Source organism: Syngnathus scovelli, chromosome 2, assembly GCF_024217435.2.
Source record: "Syngnathus scovelli strain Florida chromosome 2, RoL_Ssco_1.2, whole genome shotgun sequence".
Lineage (NCBI taxonomy): Eukaryota > Metazoa > Chordata > Actinopteri > Syngnathiformes > Syngnathidae > Syngnathus > Syngnathus scovelli.
Genome location: NC_090848.1, coordinates 22696608 through 22710656, shown reverse-complemented (window position 1 = coordinate 22710656; position 14049 = coordinate 22696608). Strand labels below are relative to the sequence as shown.

Sequence of the window (14049 nt, the reverse complement as noted above, 5' to 3'; positions counted from 1 at the left end):
AAATGTAAGTGGACCTCAGTGCGCAGGGAGCTTAATTAGGCCCGATCGCCCAACTGCAGCGCACCGCCGAACGCGCAACAGTAGCACGTCGCTGACCGTGCAACTGCACCGCGCTGGTCGCATTATTGCGACAGAGCCGTCGCTAAAATTTAAAAAATATTTTTAAAGTCCTGATGTACTTTCCAAAATGTAAGTGGACCTCAGTGCGCAGGGAGATTAATTTGGTTCGATCGCGCAACCGCAGTGCGCCGGGCGCTCACTGTCGCATTGCTTTAAGAGCGTCTTTGTGTTTAAGGATGACTTTACTGCTCCCACTTGCTTTCTTTGGAGGCATGATTAGGGGTTAATACAATCGTCAAAGTAACGAAAATACAATAACAACAGTCAGTCGGCATCCGGGCCGCGAGGTCGGGTTTTCTCGGGTCCTCCCGGCTCATCTCGCGAGGTTCGACCTCCGAATTTTGTTCGACAACTGAAGCTAAAAAATCCTGAATTTTTTGTTTGAAATCCGATTTGTTCGAGAACCAGGACGTTCAAACCGAGGTTTGACTGTAAAATAAATAGATGCATCTCACTGACAAGTGCCGCGATTTGAGCTAATTTTAGAACAATCCTGCGGGCGACTCATGCGGTCCTCACGGGCGACCTGGTGCCCGCGGGCACCGTGTTGGTGACCCCTGGTCTAAGGAGACAAGATGCAGTGGAAAAAAGGCTGGCCTTGGATTTTCAAACCAACAAATATAGTCCTCCCAAGCAGTTGTCTTGCGGGGTCTGGCCTTGTCAAAAACCTCTCCAATCTTTTCTAATCTTTTTCTTATTGTTTGTATTTGATACTGAAGTTGATGGTCTTAAGCCTCTTGATAATCAACACTTAGGTAACAGGGTCAATCTTTAGAGATGTTGTCAGAGGACAAGTTGCAGACAGTTGATATGAAGGTCTGGTGTGCTGGGGATTTTTTGTACACACCCACAATTTGATCAAATATTGATGACAGGTGAGGCTGTAATCTAGGATTGTGTGCCTCTTTTGACAAGGCGACAAAACTTGTCTTTACAAAACCCGGCTCATTCATTTGGATTAAAAACCTGATCGGAATACAAATGCTTCATGTACACTCCCCAGTCGGAATATTCTGATCCAATGAAACCCAATCCGATCAAGATTTTCTTTCAAATGAGAGGGGTGGTTTGTGTCGATTGGTAATCCGACCAGCTAGTAGAAGCAGAGCCAATGTAAAACATAGCAGGTGCAAGATTTGTCCTCCTGCATTCCCTGGAAAATGGGAAAAATACATTTAAAGTAAAAATGGACGGAGTGATGTTTTGTTGACACGGGAGGTTTTTTTTTTGGGGTTGCACGCCACCATATGCGTGAATCAGACTCATGGTGCCTGCACACAAAACAGGCGGGTGTACCACTACACCATCAGCGACCCCAATGTTGACATGGAAGTTGCTACGGCTTCTTCTTCTACTATTACTATTTCCGGTATATTTCAATATGCGCACGCCAAAATTACTTTTTCCGACCAACCCTAATCCGAACAATAATTATAATTATGAAAACAGTGCATGCAATTATAATTTTAATCCGAATTTTGATTGGATTGAAGAAGTGGGATTTATCAAGATATGAACAGTAGAAGGCTTTTCAGCAGTGTTTGTTTTAAACAACAAGAACAAAACATAATATGTTGACAATACAATATTCCGTAGTATTTTGTGATAGAAAATACATGATTTTTAGAGGAATATTGTAAATCACATAAAACACTGTACCTGCAATTAAAAAATTTTTTTACTACTTACTTTTTAACGCTCTATGCCCTGGGTGATTTCTTGTTAAGCGACAATTTGTTCCGCATGTAGTTGGACTGTGTTCTACACTCTTTTATCTATCCCTTTACATTTACCTTCATGTACATGTATTTTTTTTTTGTTTTATACAGGACTGTCTCAGAAAATTTGAATATTGTGATAAAGTTCTTTATTTTCTGTAATGCAATTTAAAAAAAAGTCATAAATTCTGGATTCATTACAAATCAATTGAAATATTGCAAGCCTTTTATTATTTTAATATTGCGGATTATGGTTTACAGCTTAAGAAAACTCAAATATCCTATCTCAAAATATTAGAATATTTCCTCAGACCAAGTAAAAAAAAAAGATTTCTAACAGCAAAACAATATCAAACATTTGAAAATATCCATTAATGCACTCAGTACTTGGTTGGTAATCCATTTGCACAGATTACTGCAACCAATGCGGCGTAGCATGGAGGCAATCAGCCTGTGGCATTGCTGAGGTGTTATGGATGCCCAGGATGCTTCAATAGAGGCCTTTAACTCATTTACATTGTTGGGGCTGTTGTCTTTCAGCTTCTTCTTCACAATACCCCACAAATTCTCTATGGAGTTCAGGTCAGGGGAATTGGCAGGCCAATCGAGGACAGTAATGTCATGGTCAGTACACCATTTACTGGTGGTTTTGGCACTGTGGGCAGGTGCCAGATCATGCTGGAAAATGAAATCATCATCTCCATAGAGCTTTTCAGCAGACGGAAGCATGTAGTTCTCTAAAATTTCTTGGTACACAACTGCATTACACACAAATGAAGAAGGCACTAGGCCTTGATGTCTACTCATATGCAAATGAGTTAGGGGGTCATAAAATTTTATGACCTTTTTATGACTTGTTATGGTGTCATAAATCACCCCCTTTTGGATTGGGGCGGGATTGGGGGCATCAAGATGGTGCCATCTTTGACTGTCGCCATTTTGGTTTGCTGGCGCCATTTTTAGATGTGGATATGTATGGGCATGTATTTTTATGAATCAAAGCAGGTGCAGCATCTGAGCTAACTTTGCTACCAGCCAGTACGTGTGGGTTGAAGGGGGCCGTTTTGTTGAGAAGGCGAAGGGGAGGGGTGTTTGTGTCATTGTGGGGGTCGTGAGAGTCGTCAGCATGGTCCCAAAGTTATCTGAAAGAGAGTCGCATGTAATTTGACAAACAATAGTTTAGCCAAAGTTGTCTGAAAGAGAGTCGCATGTAATTTGACAAACAATAGTTTAGAGCAGGGGTGGGCAAACCTTTTTATTTGCGGGCTGAATTGGGTTCTAAATTTTGACCGGGGGGCCGAACCAGGAGCAGATGGATGTAGTGTTTGTGTGAAGTAATATAAACAACCTGTGAAGGTCATTGCATAAAAGGTTTTGGCCTTTAGTAGGTAGTAAAGCATGGATATTCAAAAAAAGTTTTTTGAACTTTTTTATTAACAGCATTAAAAAAAAAACCATCCCTAAAAAACTGCTATCAGTGATTCTCATAAATACGACACTGTTATTATGAATAACAGTCTCCATCACTTCAGTGCCTGCAGGTCAGATTAATGACAGATGTTTCATCTTATGAGATCACATCAAACGGCAAACATTCTGACCAAATATATCATCTTGAAGAATCGGTGAAAGCATACATCCAAATAAAGTAATCAAAACGGCAACATGGTGAGGGGTATCTGAAAATCAGAGCAGAGTTTTAACTCACAAACACCTGGTAACAGAGGTGAGGAAACGGGAAACACTTCCTTAAAGTAAGCCTTAAGAACTTTACAGGTTAAGATTAGTCACAAACAGGTGGTGCATCAATGTCCTTGAGCATCCTGCATTGTTTGAAAATGAGAATGGTCGCTAGTTTCAATCCCTGCTATTTGTACAGATCATATTCAAACTGCATTTTTTTTACAACAAACTTGAAAGCCTCCCCTTCATTTTCAGTGGGAACAGTGTTGTTGGTCTCCCTTTTTTTGCTAGTGTGTCATAGTCTGGAGTAAAATTTGTTGTGGCAATTCTTAGGAGAGATCCGAGGTGTTGGTCCGTTTACCTAGATCTGTGACGGGTTGATGTTGATGTTCATGTGGCTGAACGTCACGTCGCGTACGTCGAGCCAAATTGGCCACTCTTTTTAAACACTCGGCACTCAGTGTCCACCTTGCTTTTCCTTGGGCGACTCATTTTAATGGAAGGATTCCAGGGTAAGGTTTGTGGGTGGCTTTAGCGTAAAACTGTATCCGAAAGCTCGGCGCGCAAATTACAAGAATGCTGTCGTCACAGCCCACGCTCTAAATTCGGCACTGATACAAATAGAGCGCGAGTGCGCCATTTCCGTACTACTGAGTACGTACACGCACTTGTGAGTGTGCACCGAGCTTTCTGACACGGCTTCCGGTAGTAAATGCGCAGGCGAGTGGTTCCCCATCTACTGGGGAAACGCAGTCATTGCAGGCAAAATGACCCCAAAAAAATGTTTAATAATACAATTTATTTAGGGTTGGCGGGCCGGATTAAACGGTCCCGTGGGCCGGATGTGGCCCGCGAGCCGTAGTTTGTCCATCCCTGGTTTAGAGGATCAAGGGGGTTTTGTTGAGAAAATCATTGAAGTGTCGTCAGCATTGTGCCAAAGTTATCTGAAAGAGAAAAAATCAAGGTGTTGTCGCATGTAATTTGACAAACAATAGTGGAGTCGGCATTATTGGTGCCAAAGATATCTGATGAGGTAGACCCTTTGATGCGTCATCAGCATGCGGCCAAAGTTATCTGATTTCTCGCGACACGTGATCCCATAGGCGTGGTCTTATCCCCGCCGAATTTGAAGTTGGTTTAGTGCGAATAACCAACGCTCATTTTTGAGAAGACAAGCCATCGCTCTGAGCAACGGAGTCCAAGCGCGTCAAAAGCTGTTTCGAGAATGGTTAAAGGTAAGTCATTTTACTACTTTTGTCGCCGTAATAATAATGATAATAATAATAACAAATAATAATAATAATACACTGCCGTTATTATATAAAACAAGATGTAATGTTTATATAATATTTGCAGACATCATCGCTCTTGCCGATCTCCACGCATCTTTTGACGACGACTTTAGCGACATTTACCTAACACAATCAGACTACGGTGAGTCAATCGTGCATCTAAGATAGTCCATATAAATGCTTGTAGTTGATGATTTTATTTTATGTATGTAACAGATCTCGTGGCCGCGGCTACTAGGAAAAACAATCAGCCGACACAAGCTGCCTTCGAACGCCATATTGAAGCAGTGGAAACGACAGAGCCAGCGAGACCAAGCGCATCAGAGTCACGTGCTACCGTTGGAACCAATCCAATTGCATCCCACGCCGACCGACAGGAAACATCGACGGACACAGAGTTAGCTGAAGCTCTATCTACATACGAGGGCTTGAACCATCATCAAGAGTCGACAAACAAAGTTGAAGGTATTCCTTCTATTTTTTCTCTCTTTGTATGCTATCGTCCGACTTGCTATTTTCGGTATTATAAAGGATTAACTTTTTTATATCTACCTCCAGGTGAGCGTCGTGACACGGAGGCACAGAGACAGAGGAGGAGGAGGGGGCAGCCCTTCTACAACACGAGCCACTCAACCAGCAGGGGGCCTGTAAAGTGCCGTGTTAACTGTATCTACAAAAGACGGTTACAAGAATGTTTTAAGATAATACGTATTCTGACAGATTTAGCCGAATCAAAATAGGTCTGGGTTGTTACTGTTGTGTTTTGTAAAAGGAAATATAATGGATCATTCAAACCTTACGTCAACGGACTCAGATTTCTTAGCAAACAGTGATGAAATAGATTTGCTACCATTTAGCGAAACAAGCCAAAGAAGTGAGACACCAGAGCTAGATTTGTCAAGCGTTAACAATACGTCTATAACAGAGTCAAATAACAGATTTGCTCAACAATGTGAGCACGGCTTTGTTAGAGGGGGAAAGACCAGACAGTCCTGCTATTCTTACCCATTTACAAGCTGTCATAGATGAATTGAACAATCAAAGTCTGAATGAAGGTAGACAGAGTCCTACACAAATCCCGTCACAATTGCTAAACATGATATCAGAATTCAACAACCAGGCTAATGACAGCAACGGGCGTATCAGTCCTGATATTCCTGTCCGGTTGCTAAACATTATCCAAAATCTAAATACGCAGCCTCTGGTTGACCCGTTGACCGCTAACCCTGTCGATTCATCGCCAGTTCCTATTGACGACGTTCCACCGACATTTCAGCCTAACAACTGCTCAGTTATAATTGATCACGAAATAGATGTTATTGATGACAACACACCAGCATTTCAACACATGCCCCAGCAATCTAACAGCGGTTCTGTATTAGCTGATCAGCGCGGCGGTTCTGTTGTAGTCAATAGACTGCATTTCAATAATATAGAGGTAAGGCGACAGTTAAATATACCATCGCAACAGAACATTAATGATTTTGCAACCTTCTACCTCCAGATTGAAGATAAAATAGATGATGCCATGCAAGAGGTGGTTAGCCGGGCACAACCAGGTGATGTAATTCAGGCCGAGTTAGTGGGTAGTGACGATAGAGCTCACATCTACCAGCAAACTAGTGATATAAACTCTATCAGAGATAGTGTATCAGACATGCTTGAGCGTTTAGCCCAGGGGTGGGCAAACTTTTTGACTTGCGGGCCGAATTGGGTTCTAAATTTTGACCGGGGGGCCGAACCAGGAGCAGATGGATGTAGTGTTTGTGTGAAGTAATATAAACGACCTGTAAAGGTCATTGCATAAAACGTTTTGGCCTTTAGTAGGTAGTAAAGCATGGATATTCAAAAAAAGCTTTTTGAAAACAAATGCATTTATTAACAGCATTAAAAAAAAAAAAAAACATCCCTAAAAAATTGCTATCAGTGATTCTCATAAAATATGACACTGTTATTATGAATAACAGTCTCCATCACTTCAGTGCCTGCAGGTCAGATTAATGAAAGATGTATGTTTATCTTATGAGATCACATCAAACGGCAAACATTTTGACCAAATATATCATCTTGAAGAATCGGTGAAAGCATACATCCAAATAAAGTCATCAAAACGGCAACACGGTGAGGGGTATCTGAAAATCAGAGCAGAGTTTTAACTCACAAACACCTGGTAACAGAAGTGAGGAAACGGAAAACACTTCCTTAAAGTAAGCCTTAAGAACTTTAAAGGTTAAGATTAGTCACAAACAGGTGGTGCATCAATGTCCTTGAGCATCCTGCATTGTTTGAAAATGAGAATGGTCGCTAGTTTCAATCCCTGCTATTTGTACAGATCATATTCAAAATGCATTTTTTTACAACAAACTTGAAAGCCTCCCCTTCATTTTCAGCGTTCATTTGATGTTGATGTTCATGTGGCTGAACGTGACGTCGCGTACGTCGAGCCAAATTGGCCACTCTTTTTAAACACTCGGCACTCAGTGTCCACCTTGCTTTTCCTTGGGCGACTCATTTTAATGGAAGGATTCCAGGGGAAGGTTTGTGGGTGGCTTTAGCGTAAAACTGTATCCGAAAACTCGGCGCGCAAATTACAAGAATGCTGTCGTCACAGCCCACGCTCTAAATTCGGCACTGCTACAAATAGAGCGCGAGTGCGCCATTTCCGTACTACTGAGTACGTACACGCACTTGTGAGTGTGCACCGAGCTTTCTGACACGGCTTCTGGTAGTAAATGCGCAGGCGAGTGGTTCCCCATCTACTGGGGAAATGCAGTCATTGCAGGCAAAATGACCCCAAAAAAATGTTTAATAATACAATTTATTTAGGGTTGGCGGGCCGGATTAAACGGTCCCGCGGGCCGGATGTGGCCCGCGGGCCGTAGTTTGCCCATACCTGGTTTAGCCCAATCAAATACAGAGCTTCTGGCTGATGAAGGTTTAGAGCTCATTGTACAAATAGTCACTCCATTGCGCGGTGGAATGCGTCGCAGGTTGTTGAACACTACCAACAGAGAGATTTTGAGGTTGAAAGAACGACACATACCTCGTAATAAAGACAACAATTTGTGTTTTGCTCTCTCACTAACCTATCTGCTAAATGACACACTCACAACAAAACAGGCCACAAGACAGGCACGGCTCTTACACGAGAGTGTAGGATTGGATTGTCAAACACCTGTGAGTCTGGGCGATGTCCATAAATTTGAGAAAGTCCTCAAATGGAAAATAACTGTAATGTATCGAAAAGAGGACTGCCGCCCTATGACTTTTTTCGACACGCATTATCCCAAAACAGATAACGACACTTTATTTGTCTTACACCTCGAGGGTCATTACTATGGCGTGAAAGCGATAGAGACATTCGTTGGTCATGCATTCTTTGTTACAACATTGTTACAAAGGGCACGAGAATTGGCAACAGCACCAGTGTGAAGGACACTGTAGCGTTTGTCTCTATCCGTGTTGTAAACAACGACGGATTAAACCTGTCATCTGCCCCGACTGTAACAAAACTTGTCGTAATGAGGAATGCTTTACCAAACATAAAGAGTTTCGACCGACGAATCGTGTGAGCAACTGTACTTCATACAAAAAATGCTTGCAGTGTGGTCTTCGGTATTATGTGAAAGCTGATGGTACCGGTGCTAAACATCGTTGCCCCGTTAAAAAGTGCACAGTGTGTGATGAGATCTTAAATCAAGATGATGCCTTGCTGAACCCCCACATGTGCTACATTCAGCCCATCAAGCCTCAACCATCGTGCAAAAATGTAGTCTACTACGATTTCGAAACCTATGTAGATACAGATGGTTTACACAAACCTTTTCTCATCTGTTGCAAATGAAATAGACTGACGAAACAATGGTTTGGCACAGATTGTGTTGACGAATTTCTCAGATTTTTTTCGAAGGCCACGGTTTAAAGGCCTAAAGACATCCCTTTTTTTTTCAATTACAACGGAATTTGATAGAATGTATAAAGTGAACACATTTGCCGCATTGGAAATTAAAAATGGACACCGATTACTAAGAATAAAGGTAAAATTAAATGCCAGTTTATCGATCGGGTCCCGCACGAAGCCACACTGGCGGCGCCATTACTGTGACATCACAAGTTGTACATCTGGATGTCAACAAACCCAAACAACATGGGAGATGATAGCGACAGCTCCGTTTCTAGCGGCAATATTAGCATCATTTTATCCAATTCAGAAACCTCTTTTGACGCAGAATATGATGAATCTAGCAGTTCACTTGGGCTGAGCTGAGCACATTTTCTGAATTGTGCCCGTCACTCTGGTTAGGTTGGCATAGTAAAAAGTGCTCTTGGGCGCTTTAGAGTGCCGAGTTGATCTCGGCACATGAAGACATGACCACCTGCAACGTTTGGTTTAGGTTTTATAAGCATTTTTAATTTTATTGCTTAAATCGCATTTTCTCGACGAGCTGAGCACGTTTTCTGAATTGTGCCTCTCCCGTCACTGTGGTTAGGTTGGCATAGTAAAAAGAGTAGAGTGCCGAGTTGACCACTGCGCATGGAGAAATGAACATCTCCAGCGTTTGGTTTAGGTTTTAGGCGCATTTTTAATTTTATTTCTTAAATCGCATTTTTTCGACGAGCTGAGCACGTTTTCTGAATTGTGCCCCTCCCGTCACGCTTCGACATACTTTTCAAAGTCAAAGTCTCAAAGTCTCCTTTATTGTCAATTCCTCCGCATGTCAAGACACACAAAGAGATCGAAATTACGTTTCTCACTATCCCAGGGTGACAAGAAAGAGTTCATAACGCACATACAAGTAAACAACACAGGAAAATTAAAACAAGAAGATGAACAATAAGAGTGGTAGCACGCTAGCCGCTCCCGATGCACAGCAGAGTCCGGAAAGATGACAGTCAACCAGGCCACTGTGAACATGAGCATCACAGCAGGCACGCACTGTCCGGTTCGTGGATTCTATCAGGCGAACGCAACCCATCTTGTCATCCCGCGAACGAACGTACGCCAGGAGAATGGAAGGCACGGCTAGGCGAGCTGGGTTGGCCGCAAACCTGGCCCAATGGTCTCCGCGCTGGCCCCTCTTCTCTTTTTGTTTACATTCACTGAAGCTAAACGCGTACAACTTGAGACGTCATGAGACGTCACTTCTGGCTGGCGGCTCGGTGCAGTCAAACTCGTCTGCGCAGCAAATTTAAATTATATTTTTCAGAGCAACAGCTTCCTTTTCGCTGTTTCGATCGTCAATTTATATTTATAAGCCCATAAGCTAACTAAAACCGATTTATACATATACCGGTGTCTCTGGGCCTTTAAACAAACTACGTTTGTTACACATAATGCGAGAGGTTTTGAGTCATACATACTGATAAGGAGAATGCTTGAATTAGGTCTCAAACTTGACATTCTGATGCAGGGGAGTAAAGTTCTATCATTTGTCGATTTAGACACAAAATCTCGATTCATAGACTCTCTCTCATTCCTGACAATGTCTCTAAGTGCGATGCCTAAGGCCCTGGGGTTTGAAGACAAATCAAAGGGTTACTTCCCACACAAATTCAGCTCTTTAGAGCATCTAAACTACGTAGGGTCTCACCCTGAGCCCGCGTACTACGATATCGAGCGAATGTCACCCTCTCAACGATCAAAGTTTGACGAATGGTATGCCAAAGAAGCTAACAATGTGTTTGATTTTGCTAAACAGGCGATACTGCGAGAATGACGTTGACCTGTTAATGCAGGGGTGTGAGAATTCAGGAGCGAGTTTTTTGAGGCCACCGGAACAGACCCGTTCAATGCGGTGACAATTGCGTCTGCGTGCATGAAAGGCACTAATTTTCTAACCCCTCAAACACTAGCCATTACACCTTCAGACAACTATATGCGTCAGCACAAAGCTTTTTCGCATGATTCTATTCAGTACATGCAATGGATCATGCACAGCCAAAATATCCAAATTAGACATGCATTGAACGGGGGTGAAGTTAGGATAGATAACTGCACGGTAGACGGCTATTCTGAAATTGGGGGTGTAAAAATAGTGTTTGAGTATTTTGGTTATCACCACGGCTGCGCAGAATGCTTCGACCTCTCCAAAATATGCCCGACAACAAAACGCCCTTTTCAGGAGAGGTTTGATAAAACACAAAAGAAAATTTAGGACCTACAGGTTAGACAGGATGTGTGCCTTGTAATTATGTGGGAGCATGAATGGTTGCAAATGAAAAAGATGAACATAGAGGTGAAGGAATTCTTGAAAAAAAAACAAATTTCCTACACCGCTCAAACCGAGGCAGGCTCTTTATGGGGGCAGAACAAACACATTTGTTTTAAGATACACGGCAGAGCCTAACGAGCGTGTGTTGTATGTTGATGTGATGTCATTATACCCTTTCATCAACAGTACAGGCACCTACCCTATCGGTCATCCAACGATTATCCACGGTGATTTTAAAGACCCTAGGTCGTATTTCGGTTTCATCAGCGCCACAGTCAACCCACCCCGTGGTTTGTATTTTCCTGTTCTACCCTTCAAAACAGCTAAAGGTAGACTCGTCTTCACACTGTGCCGTACATGCGCTGAGTGTAACAACCAGCAGACGGCGTGTACACATAATGATGAGCAAAGATCGTTAACAGGTGTTTGGACAACCCCTGAATTTGTTAAGGCACTTGATCTCGGGTACACGGTTGCAGATATTACCGAAGTATGGCATTACACAAGAACGAGCGACACAATTTTCCGTGATTATATGCGAACATTTCTAAAAGGTAAACAGGAATCTTCAGGTTATCCGGCTCACGTGGTCAACCAGGCGGATAGAGAAAGATACATAGAAGGGTATGCCATTCATCAGGGTATCCAACTAGACCCTTCCAAAATTGCTGTAAACCCTGGCAAAAGGCAAGTGTCAAAACTCTGTCTTAACAATCTATGGGGAAAACTTGCGCAGTGTGAGAACATGACAAACACAAAAATTGTGACAAAATCTGAGGATTTTTTTGAACTTCTGTTTTCAGGTCTGTACAATGTGAAATTCTTCCATTTTATCAGTGAAAAGCTTTCAATTGTGCAGTATTGTTTCAACATAAACAATGAGATCCCCGCCTCAAAAACGTCAAACGTGGCTGCAGCGTGTTTCACAACAGCCTATGCACGCCTAAAAATGTACAGTTATTTAGAAATTTTACAGAGGCGTGTCCTTAACACCGATACAGACAGCCTCGTGTACACGGTGAAACCGGGCGATAGTGTTCTCCCTCTAGGGGATTATCTGGGTGATTTGACAGATGAGCTTTCGAATGACAGCATTTTAGAATTTGTCTCAGCGGGGCCAAAGACATACGCTTACAATACACGAGGATCATCTCAGACGGTCATGAAAGTGAAGGGGATCACACAGACTCACGAAAGCGGTCAGAGCATCAATCTCGATAGCATGCTCAGTTTGGTTCAAGGGTACATCGATACAGCAGGTGCAACCTCAGATGTGCTATACGCTCCTCAACATAATATCGTTCGCGATAAGAGAGGGTTTCATCTCAGAAACATGTCATTTTCCAAGCGGCTTCGTGTGGTGTACGATAAAAGAAGGCTGCTAGAGCGAGGCACCACTGAACCGTTTGGCTACTGATATTTCTATCTATCTATCCATACGTGTGTCTGTGTGTGGAAATGGCTTTTAACCAGATTGAATTTGACCCTGGATTAGAACTTCCTTTTTCATCTCTAGTAGCAGGGCCTTCAGGTTGTGGCAAGACTTTCTTTGTAAAAAATGTATTGGAAAATCCTGAACATGTTATGAGAAAAAAAACTGATAATATTGTCTGGGTTTATACTTCATATCAACCAATGTACGATGAGCTCAAAAACCTGAATAAAGACATTCTTTTTATCAAGAGGCTGCCTGAATCTTTTGATGACGAGAAGCTGTTCCCGCCACAGCAGCAGCATCTACTGATTTTGGATGACATCATCTTTCAAGCCTCGGATAATCCGGAAGTGGTCCGAATATTCACCCAATATAGACATCATAAAAATGTAAGCGTTATAATGCTAACGCAGAATGTATTCCATCAGGGCAAATTCAGCCGTACTATTAGTTTAAACAGTAATTATTTGATTTTGTTCAAAAACCCCCGCGATAAACTGCAGGTGAATGTCCTGGCGAATCAAATTTCTCCCAGCAACCGGAAGTTTTTCCTGGAGTGCTTTGAAGATGCTGCAAGAGAGCCGCATGGGTATTTACTGGTATATTTGACACCTTCATGCCCAGAACAATATAGACTACGTACAGGTGTACTACATAACCAGTGGCCTGTCGTTTATATCCCCAAACAATAAAACGATGACGAAGCTTTTAAAAACAAATGCTCCGTTACTCAAATCTCTGTTTACATCCAAACCGGCCAAACGTAAGTATTTACTACTCAGAGTCCCAGTAGTTTAGTGAAATCATTATGTGAGATTGCTCTAAATCTTCTTAAAGGACATGTACCCTTAAAATCAAAACTTTACAAGAGAGTTAAAAAGCAAAAGAAAAATATCCGCTTTTTGGCTGATAAGAAAAATACTTTGAAGAAGAAAAGAGCTGTGTTAATTCAGAAAGGTGGTTTTATATTGCCGTTACTGGCCGCTTTCGCACCTGTTCTCAGAAGTGTCATTAGTGGCTTTATGAACAAATCATAAATTGAGTTTGAAAACGGCTCAGAAAATGTTCCTGATTTCACCTTATCAGCTCGAGAGGCTGAATCGACCCGCTCCGACCATCCGTGATACAGCAGAGTATTCTTTGGATGAAGAGATGAAACAGGTTTTGGATAAGAAAAATTTAAATCAATATGAAAAGATCAAAATTTATCAAACCTTAATGCAGCGTTACATGGGGTTGGTCAAACAAAAGAATTCCTATTACGATTCGCAACGAAGCCAATGAGGGAGGTGAAAGAAAGACGACAGTTGAGACCACAATTGAGATGAGAGGTGAACGCTATGAGGATATTTTGGACGCCATAGGTCCACGTTTCCGACGCAACGCCAACTATGTGCTGAAAAGACTGTCGGCAGAAGATGTAAGCTGGACGCCGTTAAGTGAATTTATTTTTGGAGGAAAAACTGTCAAAGGCTCCCATATAAGCGATTTGTTGAGACATTTGTGTGTGAGTGGGAAAAAAAATCAACGAGCAACCGGTAGGATGGAGTGAATTTCTCCGGACGCTAGCCCGATTAAACTTACCGGAA

At 42.2% G+C, this 14049-nt stretch overlaps 1 long non-coding RNA gene across 1 annotated transcript; it reads left to right on the top strand.

Annotated features, from left to right (window-relative positions):
* The first annotated feature begins 4420 nt into the window (after window positions 1-4420).
* Window positions 4421-12687, top strand: LOC125988978 (uncharacterized). Its single transcript, XR_007488566.2, has 3 exons — window positions 4421-4955; window positions 5052-5278; window positions 5372-12687. It is a non-coding gene; the product is annotated as an uncharacterized lncRNA (long non-coding RNA).
* Window positions 12688-14049: the final 1362 nt, after the last annotated feature.